Source organism: Oryctolagus cuniculus (genome assembly GCF_964237555.1).
Source record: "Oryctolagus cuniculus chromosome 17 unlocalized genomic scaffold, mOryCun1.1 SUPER_17_unloc_1, whole genome shotgun sequence".
Lineage (NCBI taxonomy): Eukaryota > Metazoa > Chordata > Mammalia > Lagomorpha > Leporidae > Oryctolagus > Oryctolagus cuniculus.
In genome coordinates this window covers 177,877-203,073 of record NW_027208202.1, presented here as the reverse complement: position 1 = coordinate 203,073, position 25,197 = coordinate 177,877, and the positions used below count along the sequence as shown (strand labels likewise).

The window sequence follows — 25,197 nt, the reverse complement described above, 5'->3', positions numbered from 1 at the left end:
TTTAAATTTGCTGAGACTTGCTTTATGACCTAGTATGTGATCAATCCTAGAGAAGGTTCCATGCACTGCTGAGAAGAATGTGAAGTCTTTAGATGTAGGATTGAAAGTTCTGTAGATATTTGTTAGATCCATTTGGGCTATAGTGTCAATTAAATCTGCTGTTTCCTTGTTGATCTTCTGTCCGGATGATCTGTCTATTTCTGAGAGTGGAGTATTGAAGTACCCCAGTACTATTGTATTGGAATCTAAGTCTCCCTTTAAGTCCCTTAACATATCTTTTAAATAGACCGGTGCCCTGTAATTAGGTGCATATACATTTATAATAGTTACATCTTCCTGTTGAATTGATCCCTTAATCGTTATATAGTGTCCCTCTTTGTCTCTCTTAACAGTTTTTGTATTAAAGTCTATTTTGTCTGATATTAAGGTGGCTACACTTGCTTTTTTTTTGTTTCTGTTGGCATGGAATATCTTTTTCCAACCTTTCATTTTCAGTCTGCATGCATCTTTGTTAGAGAGATGTGTTTCTTGTAGGCAACAAATAGTTGGGTTGTGTTCTTTGAGCCAATCTTTTAACTGGACAGTTCAGGCCATTCACGTTTAATGTGACTATTGATACATAGTGACTTTGCCCTGCCATTTTCCCGGAGATATTTTCTAGTATATGCTTTGAGCTTCCCATGCTCTTTTACTGGTAGGTTTTCTTCCTTTACCTTCTTTTATATTGATGGCCGTGTTTCTGTTTCTGAGTGTAGCACATCTTTAAGTATCTTTTGCAGGGCCGGACGAGTGGCCGCAAAGTCTTTCAATTTCTGTTTGCTATGAAAGGTCTTTATTTCACCTTCATTCACAAATGAGAGCTTAGCAGGATATAATATTCTGGGCTGGCAATTTTTCTCTCTTAGCACCTGTGCTATGTCTCGCCATTCCCTCCTAGCCTGTAGTGTTTCTGATGAGAAGTCTGCTCTGAGTCTAATTGGACATCCTCTGAGAGTAATCTGACGTTTCTCTCTTGCACATTTTAGGATCTTTTCTTTATGTTTCACTGTGGTGAGTTTAATTACAACGTGTCGTGGTGAGGATCTCTTTTGGTCATGTTTACTAGGGATTCTATGAGCTTCCTGTACTAGGATGTCTGTGTCTTTCTCCAACCTGGAAAGTTCTCTGCTAGTATCTCACTAAAAAGGCCTTCTAATCCTTTCTCTCTCTCCATGCCTTCAGGAATTCCTTGAACTTGAATGTTGGTTTTTTTAATAGTATCCTGTAGATTCCCAACAATATTTTTTAGATTTCTAATTTCCTCTTCTTTTCTTTGGTTTGACTGTATGTTTTCCTCTTCTCTATCTTCTAAGTCCGATATTCTCTCTTCTGTTTCACTGACTCTGTGTTTTAGACTTTCTAATGTATTTGTCATTTGATCTATTGAGCTCTTCATTTCATTTTGATTTCTCTTCACTATCACACTTTCCTGTTCTACTAGTTTCTGCGTTTCATTTTGATTCTTCCTTAAAATTTCATTTTCATGAGTGAGATTTTCAATCCTGTCCAGGAAGGATTTCTGTAGTTCAAGGATTTGCTTTTGAAAACTTCTAAATGTTCTTATCATATACTTTTTGAAATCCGTATCTTGCATTTCTTCTACCTCATCGTCTTCATAATCTTGGCTTGGGGTGTTTTGTTTATTTGGAGGCGTCATAGTGTCATCGTTGATCTTGTTCCCTCGATTTTTGTGTTTGTTGCTTGGCATTGTTGATTCTTCTTCCCTCAGTGTGAGCTTTTTTTTTATATATATATACTATGTCTGTGTTAAGTGGACTGTCTGCTGTTGGCGGAGCCTTGGAGGCTTGAGATGGGTGTGGCCTGAGAGCTCTGCTTGGTTCTTCTGCGTTACGGGTGTGCAAAGGTGACACCCTCAGGTTATGCGTGGTAAATCTCTCTCTTTTTATTTATTTTATTTTTTTTATTCAGGAGGTAAGTAATACTGCATGGCTGATCAGAATTGATGGTATTTAGCTTCCGATCTCTGGCTTCTACCCAAAGAGTCTGTGTAGGCTCTGTTTCTCCTGCGGACTCCCACTGGGTTGCCTAGGCTACTGAATTGTAGTGCCTCAGTTCCTCTGCTCTACCCTTTTGTTATGTATATCCCGAGTGGGGCCTGCTCTGTCTCTTGCTCGCCTTTGCAAGGTTGGCGGAGACAAACTCGCCTGTACCAGTAACCCCCACCTTTTTTTTTCCCTTCTCTCCTGTAGTCAGTCTGGTGAACTTTCCCGCCTCAAGCCCGCTTCCCTCTAGATTCTGTCTGCCGTTTCCCCGCCAATGTCTGGGGTTACTGAGCTCACCTCCCCTTACAGCGCCAGTGTGGACTCGGAGCCCTGGGCGTCCCTGCTCTCCCCGCTGGTCGTCTGTGTAACATCCACTCCCCTTCCAGCACTGGCGCGCAGACCCTGCGGTTCCCGCGGCTTGGCTTCCACGCGGTGGGCGACCTTGTTCTCCCCATAGGTCCTCCAAGTCACAGCCACTAGATCCGGAAGAGTTTCCTCTGCAATTTTTCCTGATCCTTTTTCTGAGGCTACCGTAACTCCACTTTTATTAAACTAAATTTTCCCGGACTATCAGTGCGCGCCCTTACTATTCCGCCATCTTGGCTCCGCCCTTAATGAATTCTTTAAAAGCAAAAAAAAAAAATCTATCTGCAATCTTGTCATGAACTTTCTAAAAATATACGAAGTCTAATTTCAATTATGTATGGAGTACAGTGAGACACTTTGACACAGGTATTCAATGCATATCGCTCCACAGTAGTCAATAATTTTCACCCTGTCGATCCTTCAGGCTCCTCTCTATACTGAGTTATTGTGAAGTAGTGTCACCTTACCAGGCTGTGTAACACCAAAAATCTGTTCTTTCAATCTGACTCTGATCTGGTACTCATTATCCCGCTTCCCTGTATCTTTTCCTCCTCTGCCCTCTCCACATGCCTCTAGGAATTGCCATTTGATATTGTGGTAAGTTTCTTTTGTTTAGTGTCCACACTTGAGGGGGAACAGGTGATATTTGTCTTATGTGTCAGTGCGTCTTATTTCATATTGTTTGTCTTTGTAAAAATATTCATTTAAATTGGGGTGAGAAGATGCTTTCTTGTGATTTTAATATGCATGTGTTTGATGAAGAGTGACATTGAGAACTTCTTCACATATTTTTTTTCACTTGTATGTATTCTTTGGAAAAATGTCTTTTTAAGCTTTTTCCATTTTTTGGTCAGATTTTTTTTTTTGCTTGCAATTGAGCTCTTTGCATTTCTCACACAATTGTTTATGTTAGCTCCCTATCAGATGCATAGTTGCCAAGTATTTTTCCCTGTTCTGTAGTGTGTCTTTTCACTTTGCTCACCATCCCCTATGCTGAACAGAAAATGTGCAATTCGATGTAATCCCATTTGCCTATTTTGGTTTTGTAGTTTGTGCTCTGGGTGTCATATCCAAAGTACAATTGCCCAGATCAATATCATGAAGCATATACCTTGTGTTTTCTTCTAGTAGTTTCACAGTTTTAAATCTTTCACAAATCTTAATCTAGTTTGAGTTGATTTTTGATTACAATGAGAGGTAGAGATCTATATGTTTCTGCTTGTAGATGTGCAGTTTTACCCTGTCATTTATTGAAAAAAAAAAAAAAAAACTGTTCTTTTTGGGGCCGGCACCATGGCTCACTTGGTTAATCCTCCACCTGCAGTGCTGGCATCCCATATGGGCACCGGGTTCTAGTCCTGGCTGCTCCTCTTCCAGTCCAGCTCTCTCTTGTGGCCCGGGAGGGCAGTGGGGGATGGCCCAAGTGCTTGGGCTCTGCACCCTCATGGGAGACCAGGAGGAGGCGCCTGGCTCCTGGCTTTGGGTTGGCGCAGTCTTGGCCTTAGTGGCCATTTGGGGAGTGAACCAACGGAAGGAAGACCTTTCTCTCTGTCTCTCTCTCTCACTGTCTATAACTCTACCTATCAAAAAAAAGTTCTCTTCACATTGTGTGTACTAAGCACCTTTATCAAAAATCGGTTGGCTGTAAATGCATTAATTTATTTTTGGGCTTGCTATCCAACAATTATTTTTTGTTAGGACTGCACCTCAGATTGATAATACTTTCTTAGGAAACTATTTATTAACATGAGAATATGTATAATGTGTAGTTCTTTATTTTGATAGTTGGCTTCATGATAGAGTGGATTTAATTTTAATTAATTCATCATTAAAACATGGTTTTATAAATTTTCCTGCCACCAAACCAGATCATATTCCAAACTAAATTGTTATATTTAGTATAACAGTTTATTTTAATCTATTTAGTTGAGATATGTTATATCAGATATATTAGAAACCTTTTTAAATTTAAAATAATTAAGAAATTAAGAAAGGTCACTCAGTTTTTTAAAGTCACATTTCTAATAAAAATACCATAGTTGAATTCAGTTTTATATCTTTTGAAGTAATTCTATTTTTTCTAGATTTTGAAGTTTACTATTTTCTCTGGTGTTCATTTGGTACATGTCTCGCTTACCATAAGCATGGAACATTAGGAGTCTAGGGATCGCCTCTGGATAATGGAGTAAGAAAATTTGTCTGCAGACTGCTGCTGGCATCTCCCTGGTCTCCTCAGGGAGGTATACTGTGTCCTGGGTCCTGCATTGTCCTTTGTGATGCTTGCAGGAAAAACTGTTTCCCTTCCGTTGCAGTCAGTTTAGGTGACAGGAGACTACAGCCAGGGATCCAGTCAGGAGGAGAATAGTGTCTGACAGTTAAAACAAACATAAATACTGACATTCACATATTTTCTGTTGTCTTATTTGTTTATAGCTTTCTCAAGTTTTATTATTGCTTGTCCACATTTTGTTTATTGTATCATTCACTGTGTCACCTAAAGTGAAGTTTTCTCTTTTACTTCGGTCTCACTGCAACGCATTCCCTTCCACTTGAGCTGATACTGACTTTGATTTATGGTACATTGTCCCATTCTTAGTAATGGGAAAAATTAGCATAGTCAGTGCAGACATTTTCTCAGCATGAGATACCTGTTTTGCATACATTTTGCTGCATCTTTGCTTTAGGCTTTTATAGACTACCATGGAGCTATTAAATACTATTTTAAAACCAATCATCTCCACCAATTTCATCTTACTTTCAGCCACCTGCACTGTAAAACATGACATAGATGTGGGATATATATCTTCCTAATTGTTAATATGATTAAATGACAACATATTCAAGCTTCTTGGTCCAGTGCCAGACACATAAAAGCTATAAAAATATTTGCTATAATTACTAATAGATTATACTCCAAAATATTCAAACAATGTAATTTATACAAACTATTTAATTGATCTTAGTTCAATTAAATAAAAGATCAATACTTAAAAAGTTACAACCCATATATTTGGAAGTTGAAAAAAATACACAATAAATAATGAATATAAGAGCAGTATTTAAAAATCTACCTAGAATTAATGGATAATGGAACTGCTATACATAAGAAAGGTCTAGTGACTCTGCTAATAAATAAATACATAAAGAGAAGTAAAAGAAAATTATAGCAGCAAATGTATACATTAGAAAAATAAGAACATTTAGAAGCATTGATTATCAAACATAATGCTTACAAATGAACCAGAGAAAACATAGATAAAAGTAGAGGAAACAGAGTAAGTATTTTTCAGAGCAAAAATTAATGAAATACAAAACAAAGATATGAGGATAATCAAATGCAAAAGTTCAGTGTTAAAATTATTTTCCAAAAATACAACCTAGTGAATAGTGAACAGAATTCTGATGAACCATTCTTATTTATGGTATGGAATTGTAAAAGAACCAAGTTATAAAACAATTCTGTTGAGTTACAAATCAATAAATGAATAAAAGCACAAGTCTGTATTACCCATGGGGTTTTGTACTGGGAGATTTGGAGTATTGTATTGGGGTTTGTGGTGAAATGAGAAGGCTGCACCAAGATGGCTGCTGGCAAGCACACATCAGTTATTCACGAATGGCTTCGGAACCCACCTGGCAAAGAAGCCAATCTGCCCCTTGACAGGACTGGCTGCCTCAGCTATATAAGCTGTTGTACCAACTGAAATAAACGAGTCTACAGGCTGCTTGCCTCTGGTCTGCTTTCACCCAACTCCCAGTGTTTGTGTCGTGACTCCATGTCTCTTGCCCCCACTGTGCTCCTCCTCTCAGAATGAATCCATAGCAACATCTGGCGCCCATTGTGGCAAGGCTTAAGTAGCCCATGTTTTAGATATTTTTCTATGAATAGTTTAATGCCTGTAGAGATCTCAGGTTTTATGGGGTCTTGCCTTTGTAGCTATATTTAGCATCTAATTACAGTGAGATTTTTTAAAAAGATTATTTATATTAAAGGCAGAGAGAGAGAGAGAGAGAGAGAGAGACTTCCATTTGCTGGTCCACTCCCCAAATGGTTACAACAGCTAGGACTGGGCCAGGATGAAGCCAGGAGCCAAGAGCTTCTTTCAGGTCTCCCACATGGATACAGGGGCCCAAGCACTTGGGCCACCTTCTACTGCTTTCCCAGGTGAATAGGGGGGCGGATCAGAAGTGGATCAGCTGGGACACAAACTGACACCCATATGGGATGCCGGTGCTGCAGGCAGCAGCTTAACCCATCACATCATGGCACTGGCCCCTAGTGAGATTTTTTACAGGGATTTCCCTACTAGCCCTTCTTTCTGTGATCTTCACTTTCCATACAGATAGATCCACTTGGGAGGCAATATAGCCAGAGTTCAGAGAAAGAGCTACAGCAGAGTGTATACAGGTAGCTAGGGCAATCAAGAAAAAATGGTCCTGACACAGGACTAGAGGTGTGTCCTACTATGACAGTCATTAGACAAGGGAGCTCTACCTAGTAGGGGAACTGAGCATTCAGGCTTATACAAAACCCTCGGGGCACTGTTGGGAGTCAATAAAACAATCTAAAGTATAATAAACACTTTCTCTTTGGTCAGCCATCTATCCCTGCAATGATGCAGGAAATCATAAACAAGAATTGGGTTAGAACACATGAGGGCCTCCAGTATCTGACAAAAATTTAATTTTTGTCATAGAGAATGAAACACAGACTCAAACAGTCTGACCAGCTCCATCCCCAGTCTGTCTTAAAGGGCAAAGCTTAAAACTGCCAAACTCATGAGAGTGGATGGGGAGCAGGGATTTGATGGTTGTCTTGAGAGGCAGAAAATGCAATCCCCTGGCTTCTTATTCTTGCTGCCTGAGCTAGGAGCTCATAAGAATGCCTCCACTTGGGGGAGTCACCATTTTGCCAATTAATTGGGCGGGAAAATCGACAGGAAGAGAAAAAAGTAGATGCTTTCAGCAGCTGCAAGTATCCAGACCAGGGTTGGAAAAAGCCATGCAACAATCGAATTTGGGTCTGTTCACGGCACAAAGATAACGGCCCTCAGCCCAGAGGCAGTGTACGTCAGAGTAGTGGACTGAAAGCAAAAGGAAGAAGTACAAGAGATCTCTATGGTATCTCAGGCCAGGGTACAGTGTATGAGAGACGGTGCTTTCAGTGAGTGGAGAAAAGTCACCTCAAGGCAGTAACTACCGCTATGTCTACAAGAGACAGAGTTAGCATGCTTCAAAGATGGGGAATATGTGAGTAGCAGGCAACCAAGATGTGACATCAGGAGATGTTAGATCCAGGGGAGAGTAGTGAGAGATAATTAAAGTGACAGGACAAGAAGAAAGGGTCAAAAACCTCAGAGAGGATCCAGATCCTTACCCAATGTCCAAGGGGACCTGACCTGTTTGAGAGGCAAGGAGCCAAAGAAAGCAAGGGTGCTTGGAGCAATCCCAACATGAAATACCAAACTAAAAGGCAAGTTGTTCCTCACCAAGTAGGGACATGAATCATCCGCAGAGAAAGTAGATTTCCTTAAACCACGGGTCTTTCCAAACCAATCCAAAGCCAACTATCCCAAAGCATACGGGGCAGCTTCCAGGGGGAGATCAGGTGGAAGAAGCTAATGCCCAAATGGAAAGACCACAAAGGAGAAGAAAGGAATAAGGGAACCATCAAGGAAGGTTCCTGACTCACCCATCCTTTAGCATCAAACTGTATCCTGTAGTCTTAATTCTGGGGCCCAGATTGTCCTCAGGAGTCTCTTCGTGGTTGCTGGGAAGCTGATACAGAACCACTTGGGACTCCTGTGTGCCAAGACAAAGAAATCAGTCACGAGCCAACAACGTGAAGACAACAGTGTTTTATATAAAGAAAGTGGCAAATAGAAGGCTACTCCACAGTCAGAACCGCCTGCAGAACTTCTTATTCCTATCTAGCTGTAAATTAGTACCTATTAATCAGCCTTTACCCAGAGACTGACTTTCTAAACTTGTCCTGTGCCTGATTCATTATTGATTTCGTGGTCATCACAGTTGTGAACTCTGGCTTCACTGTTTCTCTAGAGGCAAGGCACTATGCACAAGTTTGTGCAAACCATCACAATAAAGTTTGTAACCATATCAGTGTATAATCCAAAAGCTGCTCCTGTTGAGCTTCAGGCCAACCAAGATGCATCTAATCTAGTCTTGATATCCTTTAAATCTTCCCTTGCAGTATTGTAACCATCCGTTCAAGCATCTGAAACCTCTCCCAGAAATCACCATCACCTGCCAGAGGGCCGCCTCGCCTGTGGATTTCAGCCTGACACACAACACTGGGTATCACTGTTTATCTTTAAATGACTCTGATGCTGTAAGTCTCAGTACAGCTGAATGTAAGAAAAGTATGATAGTACTTACTATCAAAGACATATAATACTTCCCATTGCATATAATGTTGTGGAATATCAAGGAACCAGACACTGGAGGATTCAAGTGTATGCAGGTTTTGCTATTGTGAATTCTAGGGGCATCTGGACAGTGCTTTATCCACTGAATTCTGTTCATCCTCATGAAACTCCACCTCACCTTAGTATGGGATCAGCTACCCACAGCCATTCTCTCAAATGAAAACGAGACATAGCAGTGTTATCATAAATAACTCACACTAGTAAAAAGTTCACTCCCATTAAATACAGCAAAGTAAAAGGCTAATGAACTGGTAACATCCTAACCCTTGAAATAATGTGCATCTAAGGTACTTCCTTAGGGGTGCCTGTGACTACCTAAATGTTATCTCAACAAAAGGGAGAGGACAGTTTGCCATGAGGGAAAGCAGGTCCACAGATGCTCACACTCTGCTCCACCTCAAGCATCACTGGGTCTCGTCCCTCCTCTGGCCCGTGCCTAACTCAGCACCGTGGAATCCTGACACACTCTCCATATTCTTCCTGCTGAGTGTGTGTATGTCTATCTGTGTGCTCTGGCGTATCTCCCACACGCAATCCTGAATCTGGGGAAACTGGACAGTGTAGTCTGATCTCTATACATTAGATGCATCCATGAGAGATGCTTTCATGCATTTTCCTAAAGCATCAGGTGGGGAAGTGAAGAACCCACCCGAGAGCAGTCCAGAACACGAGAGTGTACCCACCGCTGTTTTCTAGATGCGTCCTGGAGAAGCCTCCTGAAGCCCCTTCTCAGCTCTCAGGGATACACAGCCTGGCTCCTTTTCCTCTCTGTGGATGAAGCTTCAAAGTGCCCCAAGGTACAGCAGTGGCCCCTCAACACTCACCCAATGAAAACGGCACTCCTGTCCTCACAGAGAAAGCAGCAGGCAAGACATAAGGGGGAACCTGCACATGCGCACCAGGTGGGACGGCCACAGCACGTTTGGGCGCCACCTGCAGGCCCTAGTAGTAACGCAGGACATGCCAGTTCTGTAGAGCGCTGGGTTCCCAGTGGCCCCTGCTGCTCCACTGGGCGAATCAATGAACATTCCTACTTAACATATGCCAGGCTGTGATTTCACATGCACCAAGGAAGACGGCAAGCCCCGAGTATTCTGTCTGCATGACACCAGATGAAGACAAAAAAGAAATAAAATACAAAGTCACTACAAATCATTTGATGAATTTTCTTTATACCTGCAATGAAAACTTGGAATGAAAATGCTAAAAGTTACCATTTACAATACCATGCAAAAATAAAAGACTTATAAATCCAGCACAATATGAACAAAAATATCTCACAGAACTGTAAAACATGATTAAATAAATGAAATACAAGTCAATAGAAATTTTTTTATGATAAACAGAACATGAGCATGTCAATTTTCCTCTCATCTTGATATGTAGGGTAATCTCAATCAAATTTCCACTGAACTGCTTTGTAGATAATGTTATGTAGATAACCCGCTGTGCCACAGTGCTGGCCCCTCCCCTCTAGTTTTGATAGTAGCTAGCTAGCCACCTTTTCCAAATGTGTGTGTGTTTTTTTTTTTTTTTGAGAGGCAGAGTGGACTGTGGGGGAGCAACTCAGACTAGACTAAGTTACTGGAATTAAGACTTACTCTATGCATCTGCTCTCCCACAATATGGCACTGAGAGAGACCAAACAACCTCTACACAGCTGCCTCTCGCCAACTTGACTGATGAGCTGCAGGAGCTGATCTTGCTCCTGATTGGAGGAGAGCAGCGTACTCGGCGTGTGGGTAGCAGAGTTGGGATTGGTGGAAGAGGACTATAAAGGAGGAGAGAGACAACATGCACCAGGAACATCTAAAGGAAACATCTGAAGGAACATCCGGATAACATCTGAGCAGCCCCCGAGCGAGCCGGCTGGTGGTGTGCCGCTCCTCCGTGGAAGTGGGGAAAGTGGCAGGGGGAGCCACCCCTCCACGGAGGTGGAGGGGTCGGCAGCCAACCCGGGAAGGACCAGCAGCAAACCCGGGAAGGGGTGAGCAGACAAAAGAACAGCGCAGTATCTAGTGTCGTTCCTCCATGAAGAGGGGGAGCGACAGTGGACAGTGAGAGAGAGACAGAGAGAAAGGTCTTCCTTTTGCCGTTGGTTCACCCTCCAATGGCTGCCGCGGCCGGCACGCCGTGGCCGGTGCACCGCGCTGATCCGAAGGAAGGAGCCAGGTGCTTCTCCTGGTCTCCCATGGGGTGCAGGGCCCAGGGACTTGGGCCTCCTCCACTGCCTTCCCTGGCCACAGCAGAGAGCTGGCCTGGAAGAGGGGTAACCGGGACAGAATCTGGTGCCCCCCAAATGTATTTTTAAAAAACCAGATTTTCTATAGAATAATCACTTTACCTGACTTCTGGGGGCAAAGTGCTGCAGGAACACCATGGAACAAAGAGGAAGAAATTGGGAAGGTGAGAGAAGGAAACACATGTGTCAATTTAAGGAAAGAAAGGCTACCTGAGATAAAATTTTCCCAAAAGACAAGGGGTTAAATGATGTGAATTCTCACCTCTTTATCCTGTTTCTCAATTATAAAATTTCTAAATTTTCAGTAACTTCAGGGAATCCAAATCCCCACAAATACATTTCATCCTCAAAGAATCATTGCATCATTTTGTAACATTTGGTTCAAGTTTAAGACAGAAATTAAGATTAAAATTCTGAAAATAACAGAGAAGGAAAGAAAATCTACAAGTGTCATCTTTGGTAAAATGGACTAAGAGCTATAAAAGGACAATTTAAGTGTCCTTTAATTTAAGTGATAGGAGGCATCTTTTTTCAACACTGAGGGTTTAATATAAAACACTGAATTCAATGCATGATCACTAGGGTTCATCAGTTATTCCCTCAGTTCCCTTAAAATCTAGTTAGCATCTTTTGTAATAAAATTCAATAGTGTTAAACACTACAGGGGCTGGTGCCTTGGCTCACTAGGTTAATCCTCTGCCTGAGGCACTGGTATCCCATATGGGCGTCGGGTTCTAGTCCCGGTTGCCCCTCTTCCAGTCCAGCTCTCTGCTGTAGCCCGGGAGGACAGCAGAGGATGGCCCAAGTGCTTGGCCCCTAAACCCACATGGGAGATCAGGAGGAAGCACCTGGCTCCTGGCTGCAGATTGGCGTAGTGCTGGCCGTAGCAGCCATTTGGGGAGTGAACCAAAGGAAGGAAGACCTTTCTCTCTGTCTCTCTCTCTCACTGTCTAACTCTACCTGTAAAAAAACTACATATATATATGACTACATCAGCAATAAGATGATCAAAGAATGTTAAGTTCAGCATCAATGTTAGCAGCATACTGCACAACTAAACTCAGACACCTGACTGCAGTTTTGTTTTGTTTTGTTTTTGCAAGGATTTCTCTTTTGGGAGGAGAGGGAAGAAGAAATGGGGGGAAAGGTAAATATGCTAACTTAGAATACTTGCCCTTAAAATGAATTAATTTGTATTCTGTTGTTCATCAGTATGCAAGTAAGGACCTGGAGTTTTCAATCCCCAAAGAAGCTGTTACCCATATGAAAATTTATGTTTTAGGAGAGCCTAGGTCTTCACATTACTGGTTCTACACTCCTGAATTTTGAATTTTGATTTGAAAACAAACCAGATAACTTGAAATCAAACTCAGAAAGCTCCAAAATAAAGAATAACAGTTCTTCCTTCTAAGGGCACATATTGAGAACCACACAACAAGACCCTTCGGTAATTCATAAATCAACCTCATTATTCCAAATTTGGCTTTATAATAAATATTAATGGAGAGTCCTGGACAATTTGATAACTGTACATAACTAAAAGGTTAAATATTAATTTTTTGAATAGAGTAAAATCTTCCTTCGCTAGATGTAAATTCTGATTGGGCTATTGGTAACTTGCATGACACATACAAGGAAAGATTATATGAGGATGGGGCCCATGCCATGGCTCATTAGGTTAATCCTCCGCCTGCAGTGCCAGCATCGCATGTGGGTTCCGGGTTCTAGTCCCAGTTGCTCCTCTTCCAGTCCAGCTCTCTGCTGTGGCCTGGGAGGGCAGTGGAGGATGGCCCAAGTGCTTGGGCCCCTGCACCCACATGGGAGACCAGGAGGAAGCACCTGGCTCCTGGCTTCGGATTGGTGCAACGCCGGCCATAGCGGCCATTTCGGGGGTGAACCAAAGGAAAAGGAAGACCTTTCTCTCTGTATCTCTCTCTCCTACTGTCGTATAAATATAGAATAGATTATATGAGGAGGCTTTCAGCACAGAAAGATATAAAGGACTTTTTCCTTACAAAAAATAATAAATAGAAATATCATTCAGGCAGTGAAACAGGAAAAAATTCATAACCTGTATACAACTTGTTTTCTTGTATAATCAGTGCTTTATAAAGTTTTCCTAATTTTTATATCTTTAAAGACAATCTGTCATAAAGTAACAAGAATCCAAAATTATAATTCTTTTTTTTTGACAGGCAGATTTAGACAGTGAGAGAGACAGAGAGAAAGGTCTTCCTTCCTTTGGTTCACCCCCAAAATGGCTGCTACAGCTGGCACACTGCACCGATCCGAAGCCAGGAGCCAGGTGCTTCCTCCTGGTCTCCCATGTGGGTGCAGGGGCCCAAGCACTTGGTCCATCCTCCACTTCCTTCCTGGGCCAACAGCAGAGAGCTGGACTGGAAGAGGAGCAACCAGGACTAGAACCCAGGGTGCCAGAGCCGCAAGCGGGGGATTAGCCAAGTGAGCCGCAGCACTGGCCATAATTATAATTCTTAAAATTTGTAATCAATATGTTTCCATGAACTCTTGACACATTAGATTGCTATGAATCCTTTTAAGAATTCTTTGAATTTTTGTTCCTTTCTACTTCTACTTTATTCTATCAATATTTGTCTTAACTTCCTTGTAGTCAAGAGCCAGACCACCTGGGATATAGTTCCCCTAGCTTCTCTTCAGTGTAGGACAGAGGCAGAGAATGAGAAAGGGGAAAGAAAGGGGTGGGGATGGATGAGAGCCAGAGACAGAAAAAAGAATCCTGATTATCCCCTATTCTTTTCTTTTTCCCTTCACTGTACATCTAATTTCTTTTTCTTTTGGATCCACTTTAAATATCCATCATAGTAAATTGAAACACATTTTTGGGAAATCTTATAATTGTCACAGGAGATTCAGAACAACAAAGATGAGCTGATCCAGAGTCTAAAGTCTAAATAGATCAATTAATGCGGTGATTCACATGCAGCAAAAATTTTGTTCCAATCACCTTTAAGAGTTTCAATGTAACCCCAGTCTAGACTCCAATTTATTCTGAGCCTCTCAGGAATGAACTGTTTTGTCATTTACATATTCTATCAGACCAATTCTCAAAAAACACACACCCTAAATTTTACAGATGTGAAACAGGGAAGAGATGGGTATAGGGAAGAGATGGGTATAGACTATACTAAATTTTCTCCAACTTTCACACCGCACACTCATTCAAGCACACATATTGGACATAAAAATTGTGCCAAGATCAAGCATCAGCTTTCTATTTTAAAAGCCTTAATAAAAATGTAGATAGGCTCACTGCAGTTTCTTTAAGGGAATATTCAGTGCTTCGGTCCTGCTTTACGTTTTCACAACTCAGTGTTAAGAACAGAGTAGGGGGCCGGCGCCAAGGCTCACTAGGCTAATCCTCCGCCTTGCGGCGCCAGCACACCGGATTCTAGTCCCGGTCGGGGCGCTGGATTCTTTCCCAGTTGCCCCTCTTCCAAGCCAGCTTTCTGCTGTGCCCTGGGAGTGCAGTGGAGGATGGCCCAAGTCCTTGGGCCCTGCACCCCATGGGAGACCAGGATAAGTACATGGCTCCTGCTATTGGATCAGCATGGTGCACTGGCCGCGGCGGCCACTGGAGGATGAACCAATGGCAAAGGAAGACCTTTCTCTCTGTCTCTCTCTCTCTCTCTCACTGTCCACTCTGCTTGTCAAAAAAAAAAAAAAAGGAAGACCTTTCTGTCTCTCACTGTCCACTCTGCCTGTCAAAAAAAAAAAAAAAAAGAATCACCTGACTACAAAAGGAACAATCTGTAAATGATGTCACCAACACTAACAAACTTGTTAACATTCACACAACATATTATTCATCCTTGTTTCATGATCACAAAAAATAATTAACTTTTTATATTACATACTGAAGAGCAGCACCTTGCCCTACTGCACACAAAAAACGCAGAAAAAAGAAAAAGAAAAGTTGCCTACATGGATGCTCTAAACCCCTCAATGTATAGCTGAGAGATCTTGCCCTACTCAGTGCCGAATGTTTGCCATGCAGCCACTGCTTGGACAATGATTGCACATTCACAGGATTAAACAAATGTAAAAAGTACCTCCTTAAAATGGCAGAGAGCTAGTATTGCATTCATCTGTGGAGTAGAATAGCCCAGGAAATAGAAGAGGAGAAACAGGATATGGTCCTTAGGTTAGGAATAAAGCAAGGTTTGATACAGATATCCCCTCTTGTAGGCACTCTGCGGGTAGAATGTAGCCATGACAAACTTCCCATCAAACATCCTTCCGGTCAGTAATTCCTGAGCGTCTTTGGAACCACCAGCATTGGCATACTCGACAAAGACTTGCCCTCTGCCAGGATTTTCTTTTGGACAAGCGGAGATATCACGGGTCCATATTTCTGGCATTCCTCTTTTACATCTTCTACAATATCTTCATGTTCCTCTTCATTCTCAAGATGATCATCATCTAGCACGCTCAGCAGTCTTAGCAGTGGGGTAGGAACTACCATCAGATCTTCAACATGAGGGGCAAAAGGAATACTAACGAATGGGCTGTGCGATGCCATTTCAGCAGGAACTCTTCTGCTTGGATCATCATGAAGCATGCTTTTGATAAGGTCTCTTAGGTGATGGGTTGGAATTGTGGCATTCACCACTGCTTTACCGGCAAATATCTCATCAACAACAGCAGAACTGCTTGCCTTCCATTCCTGAGATCGGACTGTATGCTTCAGCTTCGTTCCTGAGAACATTTCCAGTAAAATGATTCCTAGGCTCCGCAGACCAGCAGCCGAGCTACATTATGTATCACTCTGCAGGCCAGCCTGGGCCACGTGATTTTTCAGCTCTGCTTCTGGAGCACGACACCCGTCTGTTTGAATGTACTTTACACCCGGAGTGCCTTCTTTGAAGCTAAGTCCAAAGTCAGTGAGTTTAAAACATTCGTTCTCTGCACTCCACAGTATGTTCCACGGTTTGAGGTCTGTGTGGACACGACCCTCATGATGAAGGAGAGCAAGGCCTTCCAGAACATCTCTGGATGATACAATGCTGTATCATCCACGTGGAACAACCCTGGTGACTGGACTATGAAAGCAGTTCCGAAACACTGACATCCAGGAGTGCAAGCAACAGCATGATAGCACATTCAGAGAGAAGTGGATCGTAAAGACTCCATGTGAAGTCATGATGTTCCTGTGACCCTACAACTGTTCAGGCACTGCTCTCTCTTTGCGGAACCCAAAGCCACAGCCTCGGTGGTTCCTGGCGGGAAGAACTGCTTGAGGGTGCCCGGTGGTGAGCCTGGGGTGCCGCAGCAGTGCACTCGATACACCGAGGCTGAGGAGCTGCTCTGTACCCGCCACAGCCACTCCCGCAGACCTCCAGACACTGTGGTGGCTCAGCGCCCCATGCACAGCCAGACCCTGCCATCAGTGTGGGCTAAGGGCACTGACACCACAGCTGTAGCAATGCCCCAGGTAGGTGGACTGGGCCCGTGCTCACATCCCCGCCCACCGGACCTGCAGCTCTGCAGCGAGGTGGCTGCAGCGCCTCACCTACTCCCAGGACCTCAATCCGCAATGACCACTAACGCTATTTTAAAAATTTGATTTTACTGGGGTTGGCGCTGTGTTGTAGTGGGTAAAGCCGCTGCCTGCAATGCTAGCATCCCACATGGGCGCTGGTTCTTGTCCTGGCTGCTCCTCTTCCAATCCAACTCTCTGCTATGGCCTGGGAAAGCAGCAGAAGATGGCCCAAGTGTTTGGGCCCCTGCATCCATGTGGGAGACCCGAAGAAGCTCCTGGCTCCTGACTTCCAATCGGTGCAGCTCCGGCCACTGCGGCCAATTGGGGAGTGAACCAGCAGATGGAAGACCTGTCTCTCTCTTTCTCTCTCTCTCTCCCTCTCTCATTCTCTTCTTCTCTCTTTCTCTGCCTCTCTTCCTCTCTCTGTGTAACTCTGATTTTCAAATAAATAAATTTTTTAAAAATAACTTGATTTTACTAAACCCAGTAAAGTCAAAAGTTAATAAAATTGGCTTGGTACAATTAACATATTTAAATTTGAAAAAATATTGTGAGTTTTAAGGTGTGTATTTTCTAAAGATCTATTTATTTATTTGAGAGGCAGAGTTACAGAGAGGGAGGGAGGGAGGGAGGGAGAGAGAGAGAGAAGTCTTCTATTCACTGGCTTGCTCCCCAGATGGCCGCAATGGCCAGAGCTGGGCCAGTTCGAAGCCAGGGGTCTGGAGCTTCTTCCAGGTCTCCCACATGGGTGCAGGGCCCAAGCACTTGGGCCATCTTCTACTGCTTTCCTAGGCCATTAGCAGGGAGCTGGATTGGAAGCAGAGCAGCTGGGACTCAAACTGGCATCCACTTGGGATGCTTATGCTGTAGGTAGAGGCTCAACCTACTACACTACAGAACTGGCCCCAAGACACTGATTTTTAAAGATATCTGCATCCCTTTCAACATTGCAGAAAAAAATAAGCAATTTATGAGGCAGGAAAATAGGTAGCAGGAGCTCACATTCTCCCCTACCTCAGGCCCAACCTGTCTAGTCCCCAGTATCAGTGCCCTGTCCCCAACTGAGAATGCTGTGTGAGTGTGAGGTTCTCTGGAGGTGAATATGGGCAATCTCATGAGGAAGTTTGGTTTCCCCCTATATTGGATAAGGGGAGGTTCCTCTTCCCCACTTCAACTGAGAGAATTATGGCAGCATCCCAGTTGGGGGATGGGACATGCATATGCACAACACATGCACAGGCACAGGGCAGCTAAAGCATGTCTGAGCTCCACATGCTGGCTGTGCCCCTATCCCAGGATGCTCAGAGGTAACTGCTGAATTGTCTGCAGCTGCTCCTTGCTAGATCCCTGACTGAAGCAATGGAAATCCCTGTTCACAGATACGAGGCCATGATGTTACTGGCAACAAGGGGATGGAGAGCAGTAAGTATCCTGTATACATAACAGTAGATGGAGAAAAAAATCAGCAAAAGCCAATACCAGTCCAAAAAGGTTTATGCATTTTCTTTACACCAGCAATGAACAGTTGGACTTTAAAATCCTTAAAATTACCATTTAAAATACTACATAAAATAATGAAGTTATAAATCAAGCAAAACATGGACATTATATCCAAAAAAATGATGAAAAACTGAAAGGAAATAAATTGAAATCTGAATCAATAAAGTTGATTTTCATAATTTGTAAACTGAATATAAAGCTATCAATTATTTTCTGCTCCATATCATATAGCAATCCCATTCAAATTTCCATTGAACTGTTTTATAGATCCCGACATATTATTTATATAGCTAGAGTACCTTACACAATGGTGAATAATAAAGTTGATGTGCTCATAGTTTCCTGTTTGAAACTTACTATAAAGTCATAGAAATGCATAAAGTGATCTTAGAAAAAGAACGCCGACAGGGCAGTCTGGTGTAGGCTAAGTGAAATTAGCAGGAAACAGTGGAGGAAGTGCACACCCAGGGTACAGCTACAGGGGGACACTGCAGTGGGAGGTCCTGCAAGAGCAGGGGACACAGCTCAGACTTGTGTGGAAGGTGCATACACGCAGCACCCAGCAAGAACACAACAAAGGGCCCAGCAGCTTGGATCCAGAAAAAGTGCCCACTCTGGTGAGCAAGGTGGGGTCAGACTGCACAGGCCAGAGCCACTGTTGATACAGCTGCAGGGAGAGCCCAGTGGACTGCACTGTCTTTGAGTCTAGCCCAGAAGCCTGAGAACACACTGACTGCTCACCCAGAGTGAGAAAAAAATTGTGCATCTTTCCCTCGCCTTCCCCTTCCAGCAACAGCGACCTGCAGCCAGCTGTGGGAGGGCCGGCACCAGTTTTGGACGTAAACAGTTAGCAGCCGCTCAAGTTCTAGTGGGGACACTTTTCACCAGGGCAGCTACAGTGCAAATGGCAAGTATGGTAGCCACTTCACCAGCTGCATGACCCAGCAATGGTAGGCAGGGGGAGCCACCCCAACAGAAGGGAAATGCCGCCTGCAGGGACTCTCCTATGTGCCCAGCATAATTGTGAAACGACTAGGGCTATAGCCGACAGGTACTGTGCACCCGTGTGATTGAAGGACTTTTCAAGAGGGAAAAGCTCGAATTCCCCACTGACTTTGAGTCTGGCTGGGAGGATCAGATTCAATTCGTCAGGGAATAACACACACAGGCAGCAGCACTGGGAACACCTCAGTCTCTTTGTGGACGGGACAGGATAGCAGGGTAGAATGGACTTCTTGCAATCTTTGACCATGGGAGCCCTGGGTGCTGAGACTGAAAAAACTATGACTTCATGAGAAGACGCAGGGTGTAGCTGAGTTTCTGGGCAATCATTGGGTGCAGCTCCACACGCATGGAGCCCTTGGTTGCCAGAGGCAGCTCACTGCAGCGGGAACTGTGCCCACAGTGAGGTCTGCTAAGATCATTTGTTCAATTCACACGGCAGTACAGATGAGTGTTGAACCCACTGGGGGCATTGCTCAGCTTGGAGGAGAGGAGGTGAGGGGGTGATCACACCAACAGAGGTGACCATTGTCCCCTTCTTTTTAAAAAGAGATTTATTTATTTATTTGAAAGGCAGAGTTACAGAGAGGCAGAATCAGAGAGAGGGGTCTTCCATTCACTGGTTCACTCTCCAGATGGCCACAACCGATACCACAGAAATAAAAAGAATCATCAGGAATTACTACCAAGAATGTATGCCAACAAATCAGGAAATGTTGAAGAAATGGAGAGATTTCTGGACACATATAATCCAAAATTGAGTCATGAACAAAATTGAGTCATGAAAACAGATAACAACCCAGAGATTTAATCAGTAATAAAGACCCTCCCAATAAAGAAAAGCCCAGGTCCTGATGTCTTCACTGCTGAATTCTACAAGACTTTTAAAGAACTAATGCTAATTCTTCTCAAGCTATTCAAAACAACTGAAAGGGAGGGTATCCTCCCAAACTCCTACTATGAAACCAGCATCAACTTAATTCCTAAACCACAAAAAGAAACAACAGACTCATTTCCCTGATGAACATAGATGCAAAAATGCTCAACAAAATACTAACCAATCAGATGCAACAATACATCAGAAATATCATTCACCCATACCAAGTGGGATTAATCCCTTGTATGCAGGGATGGTTCAACATCCGAAAATCAATAAATGTGATACATCATATTAACAAACTGAAGAACAAAAGCCATGTGATTCTCTCAATAGATGTAGAGAAAGCATTTGATAAAATCCAACATCCTTTAATGATGAAAATCTTAAACAATGTGGGTATAGGAGGATCATTCCCCAACATAATTAATGCAATTTATGACAAAACCACAGCTGGCATCTTACTGAATGGGGAAAAATTGGAGACATTCTCACTAAGATCTAGAACCAGACACTCTCACCATTACTATTCAATACAGTCCTGGAAGTTTTTGCCAAAGACATTAAGCAAGAAAAAGAAATCAAAGAGATACAAACTGGGAAGGAGGAAATCAAACTATCCCTATTTGCAGTTGACCTGATTATATATATAGGGGATCCAAAAGACTCCACCAAGAGACTGTTGGAACTCATAAAAGAGTTTGGTAAAGTAGCAAGATATAAAATTAACAAACAAAAATCAATAACCTTTGAATACACAGGCAATGTCAGCTCAGAAAGAATGTCTAAGATCAATCCCTTCCACCTTAGCTACCAAAAAATTAAATACCTTGTACTAAATTTAACCAAGGACATCAAAGATCTCTGTGATGAGAACAAAGCATTAAAGAAGAAAACAGAAGAAGACATTAAAAAGTGGAAAAATCTTCCATGTTCATGGATTGGAAGAATCAGTATCATCAAAATGTCCATACTACCAAAAACAGTTTATAAATTCAATGCTATCCCAATAAAAATACCAACAACATCCTTCTCAGATCTAGTAAAAATGAGGCTAAAATTCATATGCAAACACTAGAGACCCCGAATAGCTAAAGCAATCATAAGCAGCAATAACAAAGCTGGAGACAGTACAAGACCAGATCTCAAGAAATACGACAGGGCAATTATAATTCAGACATCCTGGTACTGGCACAAAAACAGAAATGTAGGCCAATGGCACAGAATAGAAATTCTACAAATCGATCCACGCATCTACAACCTACTTATCTTTGGCAAAGGAATAAAAATCAATCCCTTGAGCAGACAGTCTCTTCAGCAAATGGTGCTGGGAAAACTGGATCTTCACATGCCGAACTATTAAACCAGATCCCTGTCTTACATCTTATACAAAAAAAAAAAAAAAACACTCAAAATGGATCAGAGACCTAAATCTAAGACAGGATATCATCAAGTTACTAGAAAATAAAAGAATAACCCTACAAGACATTGGCATAGGCAAAACCTCTTGGAAAAGACTCCGGAGCACAGGCAATCAAAGCAAATGGGATTTATCACACTGAGAAGCTTCTGCACTACAAAAGAGACACCGAGCAAACTTAAGAGGCAACTCAGAATGGGAGAAAATATTTGCAAACTATTCAACAGATAAAGGATTAATTTCCAGAATCTATAAAGATCTCAAGAACCTCAACAACAGTGAAACAAACAATTCAGTTACAAATGGGCAAAGGACCTGAACAGACATTTTTCAAGACAGCAAATTCAAATGGCCAACAGACACATGAAAAAATGCTCAATATCACTAACCATCAGGGGAATGCAAATCAAAACCACAATGAAGTTTCACCTCACCACCATTAGAATGGCTCTTACACAAAAATCAACAAACAACAAATGCTGGCAAGGACATGGAAAAAAGAGAACCCTAATCCACTGTTGGTGGAAATGTAAACTGGTGAAGCCACTGTGGAAGACAATATACAAATATCTTGGAAAGCTGTATATAGACTAGCCATATGACTCAGTCATCCCACTCCTGGGAACTTACCCAAAAGAAATGAAATCAGCATATGTAATAGTGATCCGTACCCCCATATTCATTGCAGCTGAATTTACAAGAGCAAACATATGGACTCAACCCAGATGTCCATCAACTGAAGACTGGAGAAAGAAATTATGGCTTATGTACACTATGGAATACTTAACAGTTATACAAAAATTGAAATCATGTCATTTGAAAATAATGGATGCAACTGGAAATCATTATACTTAGCGAAATAAGCCAATCACAAAAAGACAAATAGAATACATTCTTTGATCTTTGATAACTAATAGAGTATCTAAAAGTTAATTTATAGTAGCACAACTGACACCTTGAGATGTAATGATTTTGAACAGCCCTTGTCTTGACTACTGAGGAACAGTATTTCTTTTTATTTGTTTGCTCTTCTGCTTTCTTCATACTATTCCGTGAACTCTGTACTTAGTGTAGGGTTCATCTTATGAGTATAAAATTAACTGCAAATAGATCTTTGTAAAACATAAGAATGGAAATGGGAGAGAGAGGAGGAGGAAGGGTGGGAGTATGGCAGGAGGGGAGTAGGCTGGGAAGAATCACTGTGTTCCCAAATTTGTATATATGAAATGCAAGAAGTTTATATTCCTTAACTAAATTTTTTTTTAAATAACACACACATCCATCAGCAAAGAGGATAAAGGCTCCAGATAGAGGCCCCTAGAAATGGGGTCAACTGACCTTTTCCAAAGGGGCAAAGGCAATGGGATGGAGAAAGAACGTCTTTTCAACAAATAATGATCACACCATTGCAACAACAATTGGTAAAAAAATGAACAAAGCTACAACCATTTTACCCTCTACTCCATTTTATCCCATTCAACTTTATATCCATTTTATACCACTGTATACAAATGTCTCTCTTTGTATAAAGAAAAATGACAGATGTTTTTCACTAATAGTAGCTGACTTTCAGAACAACTTTGTAAGTTATGGATATTTTACAGGCAAAAGCACAGAAGTTGATTTTGTCTGGAAGGACTTACAAGTCTCCATGGAGCAACTCCATTCATGACAGCAAATCCCACTATCTCCTGCTAAAACCATTTCCTACTGTTCTACAGCTCCCAAAGTAGCTGAATTCAAACACCACAAAATGCACGCCGATATGCACTAGCTTCCTCTATGCTCAGTCACACATATACACCACTACAATCTCCACACAAATTCCAGAGCCCTGACGATTCTCCATCCCACCACAATCCTGCACCCACTTCAAAGAACTTGGACATCTGAGCAAAATGTGTACAACATGTGAAGCCACTAGAAAGCACATGAAATAAAAAAACACCATCTTGCATATCACCCAAACACCCTCAAAATCCAGTCTTCATGCTCAACCCACTCAACTACACCACATCGTCAGAGTTTTGATGCCCGGTGTCCTGTCCACAATGTAGTCTCCAAAAACACATAGCTGTTTCTCCAGACCCAATGATGAACCCGATCCAATTCCTAATGAACTCCCCAAACACAAAAGTGAACAGAATACATATATACATAATGTAATCTCACGAATCTACACAAGCAGTCTTTCCCTATGCCATAACTGCACACACACCAACCATGCAAAATATTTTCCTAATACTCTACTCCTGAACACAATCACCATTCACCAATGGCCTCAGCACACATAGGCCTAACTTACCTCTTCATGTCTTCATCATGCACATGGGCTAAGTGAGAACTGGTGTTACAGGGGCCAGGTGTGGTATTTGTACCAAGATCCTCTTATGCTTCTTGTTCTTCTTGACAGCATTTCTTCAATGATCTGAAAGCAAACAAGAATGTTTGCTTGGCTGGTGCCATGGCTCAATAAGCTAATCCTCTGCCTGCGGCACCGGCACAGTGGGTTCTACTCCTGGTTGGGGCGCCAGATTCTGTCCCGGTTGCTCCTCTTCCAGTCCAGCTCTCTGCTGTGGCCTGGGAGTGCAGTGGAGGATGGCCCAAGTGCTTGGGCCCTGCGCCTGCATGGGAGACCAGGAGAAGCACCTGGCTCCTGGCTTCGGAACAGCGCGGTGCGCTGGCTGCAGCACGCTGGCCACAGCAGCCATTGGTGGGTGAACCAAAGGAAAAGGAAGATATTTCTCTCTGTCTCTCTCTCTCTCTCACTGTCCACTCTGCCGTCAAAAAAAAAAAAAAGAATGTTTACTCTTACTGCTTTTGTTCACAATAGGACTGGGCAGTGGCTGGCACTGTGGCACAGTGTGTAGAGCCGCCACCTGCAGAGCCAGCATCCTATGTGGGCACTGGTTCAAATCCTGGCTGCTCCACTTCCAATCCAGCTCTCTGCTATGGCCTGGGAAAACAGTAGAAGATGGCACAAGTCCTTGGGCCCCTGCACCCATGTGCAGACCCAGAAAGAGCCCCTGGCTCCTGGCTTCGGGTAGGCTCACCTCTGGCTGCTGCAGCCATCTGCAGAGTGAACCAGCATGTGGAAGATTCTCTCTCTCTCGATCTCCCTCTCTCCTTCCCTCCCTATTCCTCTACCTCTACCTCTGCCTCTCTGCAGCTCTGTTTTTTAAATAAATAAATAAATCTTAAAAAAAATCCCACAGTACTGGGCAAGAAAAAAATTAAAGGCATACAATTAAGCAAGGAGGAAAAACTGATCCTTGCCTGCATATAACATTACAGAAAAAACTAAAGACTCCATCAAGAGACTTAGATTTGATAAGCAAATCCGATAACGTTTTAAAAACAAAAGGAACAACAATTAGTAACAATTTATGCACTAATCACAAAGTTAATGAAAAAGAAACAGTAAGAGCAACACCATTCACAGTAGGTACAAAAAAAGGAAGACACTTGGAATAAATTTAACCTAGGGTATAAAATTCCCATCAAGCTACCAATCACATCTTTCCTTAGAATTTAGGAAAACTATCCCAACGTTCAAATGGAAGCACAAATGAGCTCAACATAAAAGCATTTTCAAAAAATGCAAAAGCTGGGGTCTTCCCACTACCAGGGTTCAAAACTATTTTAACCACTACAGTAAGGTACTGGCATGAAAACAGTCATAAAAAAGAATGGAGCAGACTGGGTTTGCCACAGAGTAATCCACACATCTACAGCCAACTGATAGTTGACAGAGATTCCATAAACATGCCCTGGAGGAAAGACA

At 42.5% G+C, this 25,197-nt stretch overlaps 1 long non-coding RNA gene, 1 other non-coding gene and 1 pseudogene across 2 annotated transcripts in view; 1 reads left to right on the top strand and 2 right to left on the bottom strand.

Moving 5' to 3' along the window:
- Positions 1-10,176, top strand: part of LOC127486645 (uncharacterized) — a 37,154-nt gene extending 26,978 nt beyond the window's left edge. The window contains exon 2 of the transcript XR_011385739.1: positions 8,620-10,176. This is a non-coding gene — a transcript (uncharacterized protein). The remainder of the gene's footprint in view (positions 1-8,619) is intronic.
- Positions 1-25,043, bottom strand: part of LOC138847827 (uncharacterized) — a 44,941-nt gene extending 19,898 nt beyond the window's left edge. The window contains exons 1-4 of the long non-coding RNA XR_011385737.1: positions 23,719-25,043; positions 9,538-9,952; positions 8,101-8,210; positions 4,546-4,776 (exon numbers count right to left, since the gene is read on the bottom strand). This is a non-coding gene — a long non-coding RNA (uncharacterized lncRNA). The remainder of the gene's footprint in view (positions 1-4,545; positions 4,777-8,100; positions 8,211-9,537; positions 9,953-23,718) is intronic.
- On the bottom strand, positions 11,550-23,712 carry LOC138847823 (serine/threonine-protein kinase Kist pseudogene; annotated as a pseudogene).
- Positions 25,044-25,197: the final 154 nt, after the last annotated feature.